The sequence below is a fragment of the Cinclus cinclus genome, chromosome 1 (assembly GCF_963662255.1).
Source record: "Cinclus cinclus chromosome 1, bCinCin1.1, whole genome shotgun sequence".
In the NCBI taxonomy this organism is placed as follows: domain Eukaryota; kingdom Metazoa; phylum Chordata; class Aves; order Passeriformes; family Cinclidae; genus Cinclus; species Cinclus cinclus.
The window spans coordinates 13723106-13743960 of record NC_085046.1 but is presented as its reverse complement, the minus strand read 5'-3'; the positions used below and the strand labels follow the sequence as shown (position 1 = coordinate 13743960).

At 39.6% G+C, this 20855-nt stretch overlaps 1 protein-coding gene across 2 annotated transcripts in view; it reads right to left on the bottom strand.

Annotated features, from left to right (window-relative positions):
- NRP1 (neuropilin 1) overlaps positions 1–20855 on the bottom strand; it is a 113427-nt gene that overhangs the window by 67014 nt on the left and 25558 nt on the right. The gene's annotated exons all lie outside the window — the stretch shown is intronic.

Genomic DNA, 20855 nt, shown 5'->3' with positions numbered 1-20855 from the left:
AAAATGTCTTTTTGGCTGTAGCTCTTTAAGAACAATACTTTGATTTCCATATGCTGTCCTCCAAACATATGTCCACAGAATAATAAATAAATCCCTAAACACTAGATTTTGTTCAAAACTTCATCATGTTGCAGATCAGTGGTAGAAAAATCTGTTATTTTCCTTATTATCTGGACAAATAGTTTGGAGCATATCACAAAATCCACAAGTGACAAGTCAGCCACAGCAGCTGTTTTTTCTCAGACAAAAATTGTTTCAATACAAATCACCTTCATTTAGGTATTTCAATCAAGAAGTGCATGATACAACATTCATATTTGTACAGAATGTGTTTACTAGACAGACTGGGCTAAAACCTCAGTGATTATTTGCATCTAACCTAAGACTGTATAAAGAAAAATATGTAATAACCAAATAATAATTGGTAGTAAAAGTTTGCCTGTGAGCAACATGTTAGGGCTCCTCAGCCCTGTCACTAGAAGTGCCAATGTGTAGTGTCTGCTCTGGCAGATTTGATATTCAGGGGCTGAGGAGAGCAAGCCCAGCAGGCTGGTGGTGCTGAACCAGCCCAGGGAATACAAACAAGAATGAAAGTCATGGGAGGGAGAAGCTGCACGTGCAGAGACAGGTTTGTTCTTAAATTATATTAGCTGATGATTTCACTTGACCCCGGACAGGAAGGAGGATCAGACCCAATCTGTAGAATCAGTTTAGTCTTCTCATAGAAGGTGGTGGCATTTGGAGCTTGGGTTGTGTCCTGTGACTTTTTCAGACAGCAGCAAAAGGCTTTTCCCTGCCCCTGCGTCTCTGTGTCTCAGCCACACTGCCCTTTCATTTAACAAGTTGCTGTTAGCCAGACAATCTCATTTACTTTTCATTATCTTACTATGACTGACATTAAAATGTTGCCATTAATTTGTTTAGACCTTTATATTCTACTGTTACGCTCATTGAGATGTTCCAAGCATATTAATATACAAAGAAGAACTAAAAATGACAGGACAATAAAATGTGTCTGGCATTTTTAAGGAGATCAAAGGAAAAAAAATGTCTTCATGATGACCAATGTCATTTTTAACAAGTCTGCTCCTAACCATCCAGGGCACATTACTTATATTTACATGAAGTCCTGTGAGACAGCTGCAAAGATGATATCACTAGTTAAAGTGGACAGCTTAAGGCTCCTTAAATTAAAAATGACATTACCTCATCAGTTAAAATTGTGTGCCAACTTTGGTGTACATCAAATAGAAAATAAAGCTGACACTGATGGAACTGTAAGCATTAACATATGTGAAATATTGTGTTAACTGCATTTCTTCTTATGTATTTGATTTTTATAGTAGCAATTGCTCAGCTCACTAGCTTCACTGTCCCAGTGCAGACTGGTGGAAATACAAAGCATAAACATGCATTTCTGAGAAAATTTTACAGATACTTAAGTAGCCTGTAGTTTTTAAAATTAGACTTCTGTTCTTTCTATAATGTCTTTATGATGTGTGTATAACAGTATTTGAAAGCCAGGAGATGAGTTGTAAAGAGACCTCAGAATTGTTTGGGTTTTTTTCTGGTTTGTTTTTTATTTTCCCTTCTGAAAAATATCCTTAAAAATACCAGCTCTAGGTTCCCTGCAAAACCTTTTGAAAGTACTCAGGGATACATTCTACTAGTTTTGAGATTTTAGGAAAAAAATGTATGTTGAGAATTTTTAACAAGACAACCTTTCTCCAAATAATCAACTGCTTGTTAAAAAGAAAGAATAACCACATAAAGCCACAGCATCTGAGTGACAGTCTTTGCTCCATTTACCCCACGGTGACATTATTTCACCAGTTTCCCAGGCACCATTCTTTGCTCAGCAGTAGACAAATTTTCAAATGGTATGAAAAAAAAACCACTAAAAATGCTAAGCAAATTTTACGATCTCTTTTCTTTCACATATAAAAGAGATAAAAAATTCAAAAGGCTTGAATTCAGTGTTTTTATTCTGCTACACCTTAAAAATAAACAATGTTATATAGTCTTGCTAAGTCTTCCATATACAGCCAAAAAAAACTAACCTGAAAGTACCAATTTTGCTATTATATGAAACAAATTAGGCAAAAAACCCCATTCAAATTAAATTCTATCACTCTCCTAGTTTTCCTCCTTTATAGCAATAGCCTGCCCACACTTTCCATTGTTCCTTGTAAGGACAGAATCATAATTTATGGTGCTCTTCCTGGCTGCTGTGCAGTTGTAAATGACACAATTTGGTTACTAAAAGGCTTTCTTCTAATGGATTTTTGCAAGTTACAGGTCATGCAGCCCCATGGAAGAATGGAGGATTTTTCAATTTTTTTTCTTTCATTTTGAAAAATTACTGAGAGACAGAGAAGTTTAGCTGTGAGACAATGGGTAATAAGTACAATTTGAAAAGAGGAAGCTTTAGAAAGCAGACCCACAATCTTCATATTCCAACGATTATGTTTTTCATTTGGCAGCTAACAACTGGATTTGGATTCTCCCACACTGGTGGCAACATGTCTGGGGTGCAGTAAATGAGTACCTGTATTATTTTTTCTTAGAGAAATAAAATTACTCTGGATTTTACTAGCTTACACTTGGAAACCAACATCCTGCTGTCATTTTTGCACTTTTCAAAAGCCTACCAGAGACCACAGTATATCACAAACAACTGGTCTTGTAAATAGGAGAAAGTACAGTCACAACTTGGAAATGGATTTACTGCCAAGGAAGCTCAGAAAGCAGCTTGCATGTCCCTCTGGACTTGGTAGCAGTTCTTTTCCATAAGTTTGTCAGAAGATGCTGTGCCAGGATACAGTTGGCACACTGGCATCCCTGCGAGAAGACTGAATGTGTCACCTCCGCAGCACCCAGACAGACTTGGCACACAGCCCAGAATACTGAGTTTGCAAATTTGGATTTCCCATTTGGCAATTCTTCACTTGGTTACTGCTGTCAATGGTGTGGCAAATATTTCTTGTAATTTTATAGTCCTTTAGGGCTTAAGGCAGAGAGATGTAAATATAAACATGGAGCTAACCATTGAGTGTAGTTTTGGGTGAAGGACTACAGCATGAGGTCAGCTGTGGAAGTAGGAGGTGCCTGCCCAGGAGAGAGGACAGTCAGTGAATACATTTGTGGAGCCTCTTTGCCACAATGCAAAAAACATTCCCTTTTTTTTTGCCTGGGTCTTGCCAGATATCCCACTTCTGTAGTGTGCAAGGTCAATGCATGACTTTTGGGTGGGAGACTGATGAACAGCAGGGCAAGAGCTCACACACTTCCTGCTTCTCCCAGCTGGTACCTGAGTAGGCCATTACTAGATGGTCCTAATTTTATGGTTTAGTAAAGCCATGTCTGGAAAAGATTCCCAGTGGAAAGATAAGAGAATCTAGAATTCCTCTAATTCTTTAAGGAATTGCAAAAGACTTGTTCTTTTTTGGAAAGTGTAAGCTATGGTTTTGAGGAAAAAGCCAAGCAATACCTATAAAAAGAGCCCTGGGCAATGAAAAACATAGAGAGCTGCAGAATTCAAATTTTGGTGAATTTTCTAGTGCCAGTTTCTAATAAGTGATAACAGTGCTTACATTGGGGTTCAGTTCTGAACATGCTGAAGAGCCCTGAAACGCACCATTGCACACTGTACTGCAGAAAGTGAGGTGCAAGTGCTGGAAAGCCCTGCCTGCTGCTGAAGCCATCCATTCTGCCATACACTCTGCTTCTACACATTTGCCTATTACTAGGGCAGTGAGATCTTATGCCATTTTCCTTAAGAAATCCTTCCTCAAGAGATAGGCAGAACTCATCTGAAATCTAAATATCTGCCATTTAATCTCATGAAACAATCAGTGAAACATATACAACTATAATTTACTTCCAAGTATGCCATATTATTCTGCAGCCTACTGTGATCTATATGGTTGTTATGAATACTTTGGCTATTCACCTGTTAGGATGAAAAAATTGTCCAAGTCTCTCTTTACTTTATCACTCTGATTCCACTTCCAACCAAGCTGCTAAATTTCTCCCTGATATGAATTATCTGCCCTGGCCAGACTATCTTTGGTTCTGAATTTTTTCTTCTTAGTATGTATCTTTCTTTCGCCTTTATTTTATAAAGACTTTTTTTTTATTCCTTACAAGTCTCCACTTTAATTGAACAGAAGGCATCGCAAGAAGGAATCTAAATAAAGAGCTTCAAGTTGTTCTGCACTGTGGCTTTGTGCCCCATTAGTTACTGAGGGTTAGAGGTGTGGGATTTACTACAGTGCTTGTGGCACAAGGCAGTCTGTATCCCATAGCTAAAAGCTTAAAAGCTGCAGGCACTTCCTTCCTTCCTTCCTTCCTTCCTTCCTTCCTTCCTTCCTTCCTTCCTTCCTTCCTTCCTTCCTTCCTTCCTTCCTTCCTTCCTTCCTTCCTTCCTTCCTTCCTTCCTTCCTTCCTTCCTTCCTTCCTTCCTTCCTTCCTTCTTTCCTTCCTTCCTTCCTTCCTTCCTTCCTTCCTTCCTTCCTTCCTTCCTTCCTTCCTTCCTTCCTTCCTTCCTTCCTTCCTTCCTTCCTTCCTTCCTTCCTTTCTTCCTTCCTTCCTTCCTTCCTCCCTTCCTTCCTCCCTTCCTCCCTCCCTTCCTTCCTCCCTTCCTCCCTTCCTCCCTTCCCTCCCTCCCTCCCTCCCTCCCTCCTTCTCTCTATCCCATTCTACCCTTCTCCATTTTTTCTCCAAGTCTGTTAAAATGCCCAACAGATCATTTGTCCAAGGGTGGACACACATACAGTTGAATTAGGTTGAGCCAGCCAGTGCACACTTTGTGAGAAGGGAAGGTGGGAGTCAGTGCCCACGGAAGGAGGTTTTTAAACTGGTTTTGCCTGTACTGGATTCATGGTGCAGATGCAGCCCCATGAGGGAGACAACATATCATCTAAATCCCAGAGTTCTTTAAAGTGCTGGATATTTAAATGCACAATTTGCAATCAATTAACAATTCGTAATTTACTGTCAGTTTGGGGGGCCTTTGTTTCCATTGGTCTTTTGTGAGCTGGTGTTTTTATGGTGTTCACCCAGGGCCAAAATTCACTGGAGTTATTCCTACAAAGGTCCTGTCAGCCTAAGAGGTTTCTGGGAATAAGGCCATTGGGATTTGGCCACTGTTCAGTAATTTACTAATGCCATTAACTGATGGTGGGTCTCCATTAAGAATGAACTACTGAGGGTCTATTTTAGTACAAGACAATGCTGTAGTGAAAAAGAGAAAAGATGTAACAAAGATATCAATGAAGTTCTACAGTTACCCACTGCAACAGTTAAATTCCAACTAATGTTAGCAGCAGTCTTGTTATTACACTGGTTTCTGGGATAATTGAATGCATTGGGATTTGCACTTTAGTTTAAAATTAAGCTCTTAATTCTCTGCTGAACAAAGGAATCTGAAATGCAACATACCTTGTCCAATAACATTTCAAAACCCAGACGTAACAAAAACAATAATTGCTGTTTTAAAATTGGAGTATCCTTCATTTTATCACATGCTCCTTGTATTTTGGCTCCTGTTTTTTGAGTACCTGGGACTGGCAGAAATGAAGATCTGAACCAAATAAGCAAGATTATATCTCCACTTTTATCTATACAGCTCCACTGAGAACAATAGCCAGATCTTGAGCTGCTGCAAATGAGATTAGGCCCTTTATACCAATGGATCTAAGTCGGTTTACACTGACATATTTCTAAAGAGGGTGCAAGTGGTGACAGAATATTTCACCTTGTATTTACTTAGTTCTATTCTATTCATACCAAATAAAATCTGGAAAATTCTTCCACGGAAATAAGAACATCGGGATTAACTTTCAGAATGTGTGTAACATTGTCATGCAGAAAATGAGCAAGTATCAGAGGATATGGACTGGGTTTTGACATTTTAGCATTACAATGTCCTAAGGGAAGTAAAAGCAAAATTCATCTGCTAAGGTCTTCAGCACATCTATCTGCAAAAGCATTTCACCAGTGAAAAGATTTGATCTTGAAGTTACAGTAAATTCCACTGATTTCAGTGCTTGCCGCATACTGTAATAAATTATAGTATAATGATCCCAGTATATAAAAGTGAAAACCTCTTCTGGGAAGAAACATTCAATTTTAAACCTGTTCAGTGAGAAACTTCAGTTCATAATTTTCTGGCATAGAAAAATGCTATCTTTTAATGGAAAAGGTTTCTGTCTGTCAAATAAGACAAATTCACAAATGCTTGACTTCCACTTTAAGTGGGGGAAAAAGAAACACTTAGAAGTTTAAAGACTTCAGAGAGGAAGGAGCTTTCTAGTGTCAAACTGGTGAAGTTTAGTATTTATAGGAATTTCACATGCCTCTAATTACTCTAAACTCAGTTCCTAAGTAAAATATGCCATCTGGAAGATATTAGAGTCATTTACAACTTGTTCACTTCCCTATTTCACTGCAAAATCTTACCTCTTGCCAACTTTCCAGTGTTCTTCACAAAATGAAATGCAGTCTAATTTTTACTGGTTGGTTAATAGTTACTTTATCTGTGTTGCAACAGCTAAGGGTTTTAGAAACTGGAAAAAAAGTTACATTTTTAAAAAACTAACTTTCTTATTATTCACTGTGCCTCAATCTTTTCATGTGGATGTTTCAGGTGTGAGGGTTATGCCTTGGCTTAGTTTAGTATTAGTAAGTCACTAATTTGATGTGGTTAGATTTGGAAAGATATCCTAGGTGATAAGAGAGAGAAGAAAGATGACACAAACAGCTATCATGCATAAGAACAGGCTCTTTTAAGAAAAAAAAAATACAAAACCTCGATTATATGGTTTTGTTTTTGTTTCTATGACCTCCCAAGAGATGCCCATCAATCAGAAAACTTCTTGTTAGTAGAGCAACTTCATCCAAGTATGCCAATCTGTTTATAAGTGAAGCTTTGCGACATTCCTCTGAGGTAAAGTTGTCATTCTCATTTTACACATGGGAGAGAGAGACTGAGTGCCAGCAGTCTTGCAGAAATTTTGCAAACAGCAAGGAACAAAGCTGAGATAGCCAGATACTATGTTTTAAACATAAGAGCCCAGTCTAGCTTCTCCTGAAATAATGGAAAGATTCCTAGTGGCTTCTATGGGTTTCAAATAAAGCTTCTTAACAGTGGCTTGAAACTTGGAAGCTTTCCTAAGCTATAGAATGACTGGATGAAGGAACTGCAAAGTCTCACACAGAATCACAAATAAATTTCTGTAGGAGAACTAGACTAAATAACTTGCATACAGAGACTCATGCATATATACACACACTCACTGTACACCTCTATATCCATCAAACATTGTTTTCATGTGCCCAACAAATTTAATGATTTGTGTGGTTGGATTAGTGCTCTGTGCATGTACTGCTGAATTCACTAAAAAGCCTGACTAATTGGTAAGTTATAGAAGCCTTGGGTTTGCTTCCTCGAATGCCTAAAGAACAGACACAGAGCTGTATCAAATGGAGATCAGAATCGGTTGTGATTTCTTTTTCTTTCCATGAAAGGAGAAAAGAAATACTTTAAAGTTGTGTCAACCTTGTAGCACTCCATTTGGGAGTTTTGAACCGCTGATTAATTTGTAATTATCCTTTGGGGATCTATGTAGTATATTAATCACAACCTTAGGAACTCAACTTTTAAAAGTATAAGGTAGATGTTAGTTTTTCACAGAAACTGTGAAAGTTCAGAACATAAAATAAGTTCCACAGTTTGGAAACTCAGATATTTGTCCCTCGGGGGCTGTCTACAACCTCTCTGACCAATACCTATAATTAATGAAACTAAAAGAGGCTAAAGGACAAAGGAAATTACAGACATATATATCAGCATTAGAACAGAAGTTATGGAAATTTTCTTCAATAGCAACCATGTCCTGAAGCTCTGTAAATACAGTAAGGTGATGGGCATTTTCATTTATTTCCAGTTAGGAACTATATAAAGGAATATTAAAGATGCAGTGTTAGGCACTTGGAGCTCAATATTTCTCAGTGTTGTTCCCTTTGTTGTGAGTTCTGCATCACATGCCCTGTGGGCAGACCTTGGGCCAAGTGAAATATCCACTGTGGGATTAGTGTCTTCACATACTTGGTCTGTAGTGATATAAATGACTGCTGTGGGTCTTCCTTGAAAGAAAGTGTGACACATGTAAATGATTGGATTGATTTTTTGCTGAGATTATATCTCAAACCTGTATATAGCCACACGATTAGGCATATGTACAAACAAGTGGAGTTATTGGAAAATGTCCAGCTTTGCTTTTGAAACTTTTGGCTTGTCAGTGTTTCGTCATGTGCGTGTATTAGAGCTTTACCTGTGGATTTTCACTGAGGAAAGGGGTCAGGCTTTCTTGAGCTATCACCAAGGAAAAAGGAGCTTGAACTATATAAAGGAGATCCAAACTTTCAAGTCTTTTTTGTATTGAAAAAAGAGTCCTAAAGTGTGTGAGATACGTGGCATTATTAGGTAAATATTCTCATAATACTGAGAAGACCTTTGGCAGACTATTGCAACGTCTAGATGAAAACCATCTCCTTATTTCTTTCCTATAATACAAACTTGGAAAGGCAAAGTGCCTGGCCATAACATCTAGGTGTACTCTCTGGCACAGGAGGCACACACAGCTGAACAAGAAACATTCGTAGTTCAGAGATCAACCCACTTACAATGTCTGCATGTTTCCTGGCGAGCCGTTATCTCAGCACAAAATAATTTGGTTGTGTACATTGCCACTTTAACAAACAACCCTTAAGTACATGAGTAATACTTAGGGTTGGCAACTTTAAAGGAGCCCTGGCTTTGTGAAATCTGAATGATTTTTCCTAAGAGCAGTGCAAAGAACATTTACTCAAGCATGGTGCTTTTAAATTCCAGACTTCTGATCTGACTAAGTGTGGTTGAAGAGCTGCCTGAAAAATTCCCTGGCTTGTCTTCTGTTTTGCAACTGGGATGTATATGCACGTATGTGTGTGTTTGTGTTTCTGTGTGTATATTTTTATATTCTTTATACAAGAAAAGATCTGAACCATTTCAGGTGTTTCTTCCCAAAGTTCATTCTCAGCCAGAGAAACAGCCTGGGAAATTCAGTCTGGAAGACGTTCATTTTAAAACCACTAAAGCAGATGAGAACAGGGAAGCAGAGTGTCTATGTAGATTTAAACTGTAATAATTGCTACCAATGCTTTTCTATTAATTTGTTGTCTAATTTCAGTAGAGACATTATAAATAAAACTCCTGTTGATAACTTATGCATTTCCTTATAGGTGTAGTTTGGTTTTGCAGCATCAATCCAACACAAGTGCAGACCTCTCCCTGAGATTCTGCTCTTGAAATCTGCATTAGGAAATTCAAAATTACCCTCAGAATTATAATTTTCTTATAAAGCACATGATTACTTAATGTTTATTGCAAACAGATCTATTTAGACTGTTTCAGAGTTACAGTACTTTGCTTTTGTAATAGACCTCACAGTTAAACTGTACCAATTTGAAACTTCAGTATATAAAAGTTTGTCCCACTGAGCAACTTTATCGTCATTTTATTGTGTGTATCTTAGAACTGAAAAGTACACATGACTTAAATAAATGTATTTATCTTATGATAAAATATATCATAGATATTTAAAGCTGCTAAGCCTGAATTTAGTTAATTTGTATCCTATATCACAGATAATGTTACAGTTTTTATGTGTTTTGTGACCTTATGATTTATATGGGTCTTGAGAAATAACTATGTGTTTAGAAAGGAGGAAAACAGTGGCCAATAAACATTCCCAGTAGCCTAAAAACAGGAACAGCTTGTTAGCTGGGGTCAGCCATATGACCCAGTGCCCAGTGAAACTGCATTGTTATAGCTGGAATGTGGGACAAACCAGCCATGCAAAAAAAACCCACCCCAGTGATCCACCTCTCATAAAAATGTCTTTCTTAGAAAGAGAGGCATGTGATAATGAATTACAGGAAGGAAAATGTGCATAGCAGATCAGCATCATCTCTGGTACAGATTTAGATTTTAGTGGCATTGCATCTGAGGTGCATTGCCCTATGCTAATTTAAAATGGAAAACAAAGTGGAAAACCTACCAGAATTCGCAAGCATTTGCTAAAATATTTTGTGTAGTTTTCTTCTGGTACTTAACACTTAGGAAAGCAAGCAGGGTAATGGACATACACACAACACAAGCACATACACAGCTCATGGGCTTCAGTAATTGGGACCATACTGAATATATACATGCCAGCTCAAATCCCCAGCGGGAGCTGCACAAATGTCAAGGAAGTATTCATTAAATGGGACCAAGTTTGTCTTCTTTCCACTTCCTTTTCCTCCCTCATCAGTGCAACTTCTTGAGATACACCTTCTCCTTAATCTGCTGAGCATTTGGACCTATGCTCAGTGGATGCTAAATCTATTTTGGAGTGGCACGGCTGTGAGGTGACCCCTGCCTTTGAAACCAGGGCAGTGGAAAACCTAAGTCAGGAGTAGCACACTCACAAAGAAATTGCTGCTTCTGAGGTCAGAAGTAATGCTCTCCTAGAACCACTCTCCCATCCTTGTACAGGCTGCTTCGACAGCTGTAATCAAGAAAAAGACACTCTTGAGGAAAGAGCTGTTACCGGGTTCAAGAAAGTATAGATAATGATGTTGATATGTTTTCTGCATTTCATGGGTCAGGCTTCTGCCCTTGCTTTCTACTTAGAGAAATGGACAGTGTGACCTGGAGCTTTAATAATACATTACCTGACAGACCAAAGGGATCTGCAAATAGCTTGAGGAATTGCAAACAAAAATGGCATTGCATCTTCTTTCCTTTTGTAATTAATAAGGGAGTGGTGGTCTAAGTCTTCTTTAATTGCAATAAATAAGCCTTGAAAGGCAATAAACCATTATACAGCTGATGAAAACACTTACTCTGCAATTAAATGGATAAAATCCTGATTTGATGGCTTTTGTTTAGTTTACACTTTCAGTAGGTACCTATAAAAATGCTTTTACTTTTGTTTGTCTACTTAGTGGTGATAAGCACATCCAAGACCAACCTGTGTAAGACTGTGGTATGAAGCATTTATTCTTTCCTTTACTCCTGGCAAGCAGCACACTAACTCAGACAGACAAGCCGTGAAATGTGTTTGGGCTGGATCCTCCTGTACGTGCAGAGAATCTGCACAAGATAACACCAGGCTTTCCTTTATGGTTTAATAATGCAAAAGACAGGCTTTCACACACTAGGGAGAACAAGGTTTGTTTGCCTTATGCATTCTTAAAGGCATAAATTGCCCAAAACAGTAGTAGGAAGTCTGGGAAGGAAATGAGATAATACACCATCCCTTTCCTAACTTTGAGCCTTCTGAGCAGGCTCACAGAGATGGCTGACTTGCACAGAGGGACTTGGGTACTCCTTTTGGCAGCACAGCCTCCATCTTTCTGTTGCAAACAATTCCTGTGCTGTGTCTGAGGTGGTGCAGAGCTCAGGGTGTTGTGTCTGAGGTGGTGCAGAGCCCAGGGTGCTGTGTCTGAGGTGCTGTAGAGCCCAGGGTGCTATGTCTGAGGTGGTGCAGAGCCCAGGGTGCTGTGTCTGAGGTGGTGCAGAGCTCAGGGTGCTGTGTCTGAGGTGCTGTAGAGCCCAGGGTGCTGTGTCTGAGGTGGTGCAGAGCTCAGGGTGCTGTGTCTGAGGTGGTGCAGAGCCCAGGGTGCTGTGTCTGAGGTGGTGCAGAGCTCAGGGTGCTGTGTCTGAGGTGGTGCAGAGCCCAGGGTGCTGTGTCTGAGGTGGTGCAGAGCTCAGGTTGCTGTGTCTGAGGTGCTGTAGAGCTCAGGGTGCTGTGTCTGAGGTGGTGCAGAGCCCAGGGTGCTGTGTCTGAGGTGGTGCAGAGCTCAGGTTGCTGTGTCTGAGGTGCTGTAGAGCTCAGGGTGCTGTGTCTGAGGTGCTGTAGAGCCCAGGGTGCTGTGTCTGAGGTGGTGCAGAGCTCAGGTTGCTGTGTCTGAGGTGCTGTAGAGCTCAGGGTGCTGTGTCTGAGGTGGTGCAGAGCTCAGGGTGCTGTGTCTGAGGTGCTGTAGAGCTCAGGGTGCTGTGTCTGAGGTGGTGCAGAGCTCAGGGTGCTGTGTCTGAGGTGGTGCAGAGCTCAGGGTGCTGTGTCTGAGGTGCTGTAGAGCTCAGGGTGCTGTGTCTGAGGTGGTGCAGAGCTCAGGGTGCTGTGTCTGAGGTGCTGTAGAGCTCAGGGTGCTGTGTCTGAGGTGGTGCAGTGCCCAGGGTGCTGTGCTGTAGGGTACACGGTGCCTGTCTGGAGCTGTCCTCCCTGGCCAGCAGTACTGCCAGACACTGTTACCTGCAGTGTAGCAATGAAAGAGAAACCTGTGGGTTTGCTCTCTCTCAGTACCCAAATAACCAACAGCACACCCAGCTTTGAGCCAGGGGGTAAATGCATCCTGTTCAGCCCCTGCTCCAAAAAAAACTGTTTGTACCTGGCAGGGGAGGGTCTGTAGCTGGAAAAGTCTCAACCTTTCTGTCAAAACCACTTGTTTTTGTCTCAGACTGAAACACTATTTTCATAATTTTTAAATACAAGCCCTTCATGTCCAAACAGCTCAGGGGTTCATGCTCCTGAGCCTAGGCGCTCCTGCTAGTCCCCCTTTAAAATTTTACAGTGTAACATAACCTCATTTTGTTACACTGTAAACATTTCCAAGATACAGGATCCTGTTTTTTATTACTGGGTGGAAATGGTAACAACACCACATCTTTCCTGAAACATGCAGAAAACCCCTTCAGTAAATTAGACCTATGCATTGCTCATTAGCTTTAACCCAGATTTGGTCTCGTGGGCACTGTAAAGCCAGTCCCTCCTTCCTTCTGAACAAAGGGATGTTAGGAGACTTACAGACCACTGGATAGGCACAATCCTGCCTTACAGTACTAAAAAGTTGTGATGAACAGACTCCTGAAACAGCTCCTCAGTGTGAACTGAAATTTTACATATTTGGCATATCCCGTTTTTCAGCTTTTCCTCAATTACTGCGCATTTCTCCTCAAAGAGATACCACAAAGTGTCCTTAAATGATTACCCTTACATGGCTACTATAGGAACCACTCCAGCCAGACAACTTTGAGAAAAATTTCAAACCTTAGTCCCTTCCCCCCGTAAATATTCCACGTGGGAATCCACAAAAATCAGAGCTAGCAGATGGACAATAGAAGAACTGATGAAGGATTACCTCTTTTTTCCCCACAGGGATAAGGATCATGGAAACGTGTCTCATACCAGCAACAAAAGGATATATCAGCTGGAAAGAACCTGAGTAAGGTTTCTACACAGCACTGTGCTCTGGGAAAATCACAATATTGCTTGTTAATGGTGCTGCTCAGAGCAGTGATAAACTCTACCAAAAATTGCAATCCTTGCATTTGGAGATGTGATTACAACACATGTCTGAACTGTTTTTATTTAACTGGCTGAGGTATTTATAATGTCATATACTCTGCTCAGTGCTGAATGCTCCCACCAGGAACAATAAATCCTGTGCCACCACAGATTTGCCACTAACTGGGTGAGAATCTGGCACTGCTATGGATGCTGCAGTCACGTCTTGCACTGCAGTGCAGATGTAAATACCCAACTTGCAGCAGGTTGGAAGCTGGGAGTCATTCTGCTTTCATCAGAGCCACTGTCTGGGAAGGCAGGAGCATTGGGAAGGAATTGGGCTGCCCAGGGGTTGCCTGTTCAGTATGCTTTCTGCTTTGTTACAGCTCTGTTATGTTCACACAGTAGTTTGCAGGGCCATAAAGCTGTGAGATTTGAGAGAGAATTGAGATTTTAAGCTGCAAATATGAGCCTAGATGACCCTCGGTATGATGGGGCTTAGTTAGGTCATTTAGGGAGACGGGAGCCAATGGGAGGAAGCGGGCAGACACTGGGCTGGAAGGCTGAAAGAAAGTTCTTTACATCTGCCATGGGTATTCAGTGAAGCCAAGTGTCAGCTAACTTCCCTGTGCCACAGCTTTCTGGATTGGAAAATCAGATATTGACATTTCCATGGAACAGTTTGAAGGCACAGGATGAACTGAGATAGCCACAGTACTACTAGTAGTAACACTAGTAATTAATTACTAGTAGTAATTAATTTTGTGTTTCGATATATCTCTTGTAAATAGATATATTTAGTTGACAGCTCTTCATTCTTGTTTCCAACCCTTTTTAGCTGTGAATTCAAAATTTTACCCTTGAAGATGGACATTAAGAACAACAAAGACACCTAAAATATTGTGTATTTTTTGTGGGTCTCCATTCCAAAATAGTCATAGTGAAATCCAGTATTTTGCTACTCTTGTCACTATATCAAACCTTCTTCTGTTAAGCCCATTGTAACAAACGACAACATTTCTTTATAACCCAGAAATAATAACTGATGTAGCCTTGCCTATATGTGCAGGGATTTAGACAATTAATACTCAGAAGTATTAATAAGCCCTCTGCATAAATCCCTAGGTGTGGAAGAGGCAACTGTGTATTCCCAAGCTCCTTAGGGTAGGTACTTACAAGGAGCCTGAAAAACAAAGGATTTGGGGCACAGTCTGTATTTAAGTAGAAAATGATTGACATATGAGGGACCCAGAGTTACTTTGAGTGACCTGTTGCTTTGGATAACTTTTTGGAGAGCTTAGATTATCTGAGGGACATGCTGTGCCACGTCATGGTATGGTGCCCCAGCAGGTTATCTACTCTTGCTTCACTCTTGACTAAACACATTGGGCAAGGGAATTCAAAGGATTTCTGCTTTGAAGAGGAATATTTCCAGTACCTGAGCTCATGTGTGAGAGGTTGGCCAGCTTTCTCCCAGACTATCTAAATAAGTGATGATGGTGATTATACTGCTGTCAGTAAAATAGAGTAGGAAAAAAGGAGGCGTGTTACCTCCTTCATAATCCTGGCAAGATTTTCTATTTGAATCTCATTTTATTATGCTTTTCTACTCTTTGATAATCAACATATAATCCAGTAATTTTGCTGTGAGGTGGAGCCTTTTCACATAAAGTTATTGCAAAAACACCTCTTGTTGCATGAAAGTCTTAGTTAATTGTATACAGGATAGATTGCATACACACCATGAAGTTGTCAAAACATTGTGATTTGATTAATGAGGCTGTTAATTTTCAGACTTGTCTCCCATACAGATCTCGAGCCTCTTCAGTCACATCAGGACTCGTGAGGTTAACAATATTTCCTGCCAGCCTTAGTATGAGTCTGTCACATTATAAACGATTCTCCCTTCATTTGCCATGTAGAAATTGTCTTAGATACTTGGGGCAACATTAGAGGATGAGAGCACATTAGCAAACACTTTGCTATGGTGAGGCATTCTGAATGTGAAACGCCTTTCACCCAGCATGACCAGCACCCCTCACACCCAGAAGCTTGTTCCTCTTTGCATCATCCTCCTGATGCTTTTAATTCTTAGGGATGCAAGTCCTGCTCAGTTCAATTTTGCAGTCTTCTGCCCATCTGCATTTAGCCAATGTAATTGTAAGAAGAAAATCGGGAGTTGCTATAAGGTAAGTGAACATGGTTTCATACGAATGGAATCCTAAAAATAGCTTGTTATGTTTTCCTAAATCTGCAGTGTCTGTGTTATTCTGTAAAGAAACCCAAAGGCATTAATATAGGCATGGTTAAAACTGCTTTTAAGTGTGTAATCAATCATGTATATATTGATGACCTTCTATTTGTATTTCTTTCATTTTAAGCACATAACTGTGATGATGATGGGTGATTTTGACTGATGGGTGCTTTTCAAAATCAGTACCATCCACTACTTGTATGATTTAGAAACATGAATTACTCACTAAGCTAGAGAATTCTTATATTCAGCCAGTCTCATATTCAGGCCATATGTTCTACCATACAAAATCTGAGATAAAAATGACAGCAGTAAGAATTTATATGAACATGACTTATTTTAAGAATTAGACTCTGCAGCCCTGCTTTTGCTGACGTCAGTGAGACTATTCATGCACAAGGATTTAGCAGCATAGAGGTTACACACAGAGTTTGGGAAAAAGGTTTTAATGTTCTGCAGTATGACATCAGGTTGGAACTGTATCTATCTTTCTGCAATAAAGCCAATCCAAATAATAAGAAAAAAAATCTCTGCCTATATGGTTTTAACAATTTCAGTTGTTCAAAAATCAAAAAAGCCTTTTAGCATATGTATGTGAATTAGAAATGCACAATTCTTAAAGCTGAATCACTTAACAGAATTACAGATAAGCCCTTCTGTGTTCCCCAAGTGCTTATCAGCTTCACCTAAGGAAGGTTTCTGGGGTTCTCTTTGTCAAATACATTTTATTTCAGTCAATACTGGTTAAGAACCTGTAACAAATCCTCCAGTTTCTGCATGATTCAAATTCCTTTGAATATTACACTGTTATACAAAAAGACATTTTCAAATGGTGTCCAAAGTGATGCTGGAGAACAGAAATACAATTTCAACATGCAATTGCACCAGACTATCAAAATCAGCATAAAGGGAGAGAAGAAAACAGGCTATGTGATATGTTTTGCTATTGTCAAGCCCAAGAGGGCATCTCACCTAATAATTTAAATGAGATCCTGTTGCCTGACATTATAAAGCCTTTTGATCTCTTTCTTCTGGTTCCCTGGGTTGTGGCTCTGTAGGGTGCAGTAGACAGAAAACTATGGATTAAACACCATGTTGTCTGTGCCCCCCTTCACTTTGCCAAAACCCCTGTTAGTGGACAAAATGAATGTTTGCTTTTATGAAACACTACTCCACTGAATATTGTGGAGAACAACCTTTACTAAAGGTTTTTAGACACAGGCCAATCTATAAAACTGCCAAGTTCAAATTTTCTGTTATTATCAAGGCAATAATTCTTAGGCACTTCGTTAAGTAGATTTGAAATCTTATTGGCACCAATCAGGGACTAAGATTAATCTCATTTTGAAAATCAATTTAATACTCACTGGATCCCCAAAATCACATCGAGGCATTTGTTTTGCAATTTACAGCACTTGGATATAATGCTAGGAAATGACAAATTTTATCTTCCCAAAACAAAGACAGAAAGAAAGATACCTTATTATCACTGGTTCGGTGACAGCAGATAAGCCTGAATAATTTGAAGTTAAAAATCTTAGAAGAATGTTAGAACTTGAGCCACGCATCTGACTTATGCATTTTCTCACTGAATGCAATGTCAACACGATCATTAACTTTGATAGAGGAAGACATTGCTTAGAAACTTAGAGATATTAAATTATGGAGAGAATTTTGTGGAAAAAATATGAAATAGGCATGAAAAATCATAGAGATTGGGAGCAGACCTTTTTCCTGTTGTAACCCAGTTAGTTCCTAAAGAATGATATGAAGCATTACTATGGACCCTAATATTTCCAGTGGGTCAGATTTAGTGTAGGAGATTGTCAATTGCTTTGTGGAAAACAGCTCAAAGCATTTGCATTCAATTTACATCTAGAATATGTAAAACAAGCTGAGAAGAGGTTGCAAAAGTCCTTTCAGAAAGCTCCATTTTATCTGTACATAAGTGTTAGCTCTGAGCATGTCTGCGAGATCCGTCGGCTCCTTTGGTTTGGCAAAAGCCTCTGGGGGAGCCAGGTGCCACTCCCTCTTCACAGGGAAATGCTTATTAATTATTCTCCCAACCAGCACAGATAGAAAAGTGTCATTTCCAGCCTTGACTATCTCCCCTGACAGCCTGCTACTTCATTTAAGTGATCTCACAGTTACAACATTTTTCATAATATTTAACCTAAATTTTCCTTGCTGCAGATTAATCCTACTCCTTCTCTTATCAAGTACAATAACTTCACGGCTTGCAGACAGCATTTCTAACATGAAACAGGGATCTAAGCAAGGGCTCTTTCTTAGAGTACATGATGTCAAACTGACCTTTGACTCTCACACTTTAAATACATCTCTTGGCATCCTGTGTAGAAGAAAACAGACACCACTTGTTTCCTAATGCTTTTAAAACTGGCTTGGGTTAATTAATCAGTCTCCAGCACACACAGCTCTGTGCTTACCTGGCTGGAAGAAGTGCAGATCACAGGAGCAAAGTGAAGTTTCTCAGATCTGTTGTTCTCCAGGTACTTCATTAATTACTGAACAGACAAAGGGAAATCTCCTCATGGCTGCTTCTTCCTTTCTGCTACTGTGCAGCAATCCCGTTACCCATCTGACTATTTCATTATATGCAAAAATAGATTTTGGTTCCACAGCCTATTTTGATTCCTGGTGTAGTTTAGTCAAAGCCAGTGAAATTCCAGTAGGAACAATTTGGCCCACTGTCTTTAAGCATTTAACCATCTGCACAAAAACCACAAAAGAGACGCCCAAACCAAAACCACCCATTTACATAATAAGGATGTGAACCTACTACAGCCATGTGAAACTATCATTTTTCACATGTGCTTGTGAGTTTTTTCCCAGGCTTTTGCAGAGGGAGGGGCAATCTGGGGGCTGGGATATATGAACTGAAGAGAAATCTGTGGGTGGGGAAAACCAAGAGTTTTATTTTTTTTCCTTTTATTCTTTAAGAAGTTAAAGCAATTACTTCTGTTTTTTAAATAAATAGTAAAAATACCCAGAGGTTATAGAATGATGCTTTTCCTTAATGTTTATACAAATATAAACATTCATCTAAAATAAATACAGAAGTAAATGGAATACACCCACCTCTACAATTACAAAATCACTTTCCCATGGGTAAATTTCATCGTATCCCCATCTGTTAGAACTTGGATTGTGCCATGAACCATTATGGCTTATATCCCTTAATTATTTTGTATCATATGAAATGTAATTGTGGATATTCCATGTCTTCATTGCAAATCCCTAATTTTCTTTTGTAAAGCTACCTATATACTTGGCCTAGTTCTGTGTTGTGGAAATGAATTCCCAGAGTTAATTAGGTATAACAGAGTAAGCTGTAGTCCTGATCCCACAGTCTCTACATAAGTTAAATTCCCACAGAGAGAACAGAACTTTTTCCAGGCTGAGAAGAAAATAAAAAGGAAAAACACACCCGGCACTCTGCCCTGTGTCTGAGACCAGGAGTCCCAAGGGAGACATGCAACAACTCTCCTGGGCAGAGGACCATGACAGACACCCAACAGGGAACCCAAAAAAATCTGTACTCTGCAACCACGCTCTCCTCTCTGGCATCTAGTAAAACTCTTCAGACTGTGGTAGCAGAAGGCATGGAGGCACAAAGGTGCTGCTGCCAGGAGGGGAAACGATGTTGCTGAGTGGAGAATCTCAGTTCTTGAAGAGCAATTTGAAATCTCCAATCTGAAAATACATTCAAGTCTTTCTCAGAGAGCTTTTCTGGTCCTGCTTGTAGGATGTGCATCCTGTCCTGTCCCACTCCAGCTCCACCAAAGTTGAAAACTGACACATTAGTTTAAGTGGAGGCAATTTAACCCGCTGAGGTCTAGCTCAAGGCAAGTCCTCCTAGTGCAACTATAAACATGTAACAGTAGGTATATTTAATAGCTGCTTTTATACCCTGCAGCTGAATTGTGAAATTCCTTGAGTGAAGAATGTGGAATTTGTAAACTGTGGCGGTTTGACAAAACTCACATAAGACCAGAAACTGCAAACCTCCCTGTGTATCCTATGAGCAACCAGACATCTTGCTTCTGAAGCAGGCATGCCAGATTTTTAAGATCAAAGGGAATCTATACTCCTGGGCTGTATTCCTAAAAGAATTAGAGCTTGCGATATCACCAGGTAGCTGATGAAAATGAGAATATTGTGATTTTGACTTGAAGATAGAGATTTCATTTTCCTAAGAGAATACTTACATGACTTTGAATTGTTGTACAGCTGTGCCAGTTTCCACATACTGTACAGCTGCTTTGCCCCCTTGGTCAAAAAACAGGCTTATTATGGCAGACATGAAAACATAATGAATGTATTTTCACAATACTAGAACAGAAAGCCTCAGATTCTCAAATCCAGAAGGTTGATATAAAAAAGAAGATAAGACAGCCTCTGTTTGAGTTACAGGGCTCTCCTGACAGAAAAGAGGTAATGGATTTCTTACACATCATTTCTTAATGGATATTAGATATCCTCTAATAGACTCACAATAAACTACAGCAGGTGTTTGAAAAGCACATAATTTGTAATTGATTATACACATATATCACAAATAAAACATTATACAAACAATAGTTTCTCTCTAATCTTATTGCTTTTGTGAATGAGGGATTCAGATATTCAAGTTGAATTTTTATAGCTGGTCTTCTACAGTGTCTCAGATTTGACTATAATAATGTTCTTCCTAGTGGGTTGTACAATGCTGTATTTTGAATTTAAGCTAAAAATTATATTGATAACAGTGATCTTTCAATTGTTGATGAGCAGTGTTTACACTAAATCAAAGACTTTTCAGCTTCTCACATCACCTGAAAAGGGAGTAGGCTGGGGGTACAAGAACTGGGAAGAGACACAGATGGGACAGCTGACCCCAGCTGGCCAAAAGATATTCCAGACTATACAGTGTGATGTTGTTTGTAAACTAGAGTGAAAGTTGGCCAGTGGCTGCATGCATTTGGCTGGGCACTGGTCAGTGGATGGTAAACAACTGCAATTGTGCCTCACTTGTTTTGTATATTATTATTACTGTTATTTTCCTTCCACTTTTCTCCTATTAAATTCTCTTTAGCTCAACTCATAAATGGTACTTTTTCCCCCACATTTTCTCCCCTATCCCACTGTGTGGGTGGAGCACCAAACAAACAGCTGTGTGGTGTTTAGCTACCTGCCAGGTTAAACCAAGACATACAGGAAATATA